The sequence below is a fragment of the Bison bison genome, unplaced genomic scaffold, assembly GCF_000754665.1.
Source record: "Bison bison bison isolate TAMUID 2011002044 unplaced genomic scaffold, Bison_UMD1.0 scf7180017848714, whole genome shotgun sequence".
NCBI lineage: Eukaryota > Metazoa > Chordata > Mammalia > Artiodactyla > Bovidae > Bison > Bison bison.
In genome coordinates this window covers 784-1,513 of record NW_011479287.1, presented here as the reverse complement: position 1 = coordinate 1,513, position 730 = coordinate 784, and positions in this window count along the sequence as shown.

The following is a 730-nucleotide window of genomic DNA, read 5'->3' as shown; positions in this document are numbered from 1 at the left end:
ACTTTTGGGGATATGTATTATACAATCATATATAAACCTCAATGTTTGGAGCTGCATGTGGGTTTGAGACGCACATGTTGGAATTTTCCCTGGGTAGATGTTTGTAAAGCAACTGTCAGAAATAAAGAAACTCTCGTTGAAAACCAACTGCTGCCTTCCATGGTCTTTTCCTCTCCTTTTCAGCTTATTCCTCAGCAATCTCCAGTTACTGATTCAAAAAAGAGCACTGAGTTGTCTATGATCCAATACCTTACCATTTCTGCACATTCTTTCTTCTGTTAAGAACATCTCTTAACCCTTTGCTTATTTCTTTGGCTTTCCTATTCCTCACCATCTGGAGTTTGTCAATTTCATATCAATTCCATTGATACCATCCAGCCATCTCATCCTTTCATGCCTTCTTTTCCTATTGCCCTCAATATTTCCCAGCATCAGGGACTTCTCCAATAAGTCGGCTGTTTGCATAAGATGACCAAAATACTGGAGCTTCAGTGTCAGCATCAGTCCTTCCAATGAGAATTCAGGGTTGATTCCTTTTCAGATTGACTGGCTTGATCTCCTTGCAGTCCAAGGGATTTTCAGGAGTCTTCTCCAGCATCACAGTTTGAAGGCATCAGTTCTTTGGTGCTGCCTTCCTTACCGTCCAGCTCTCACACACACAGGTGATGACTGACAAGACCATAGCTTTGACTATGCAGGCCTTTGTCAGCAGAGTAATGCCTCTGATCCT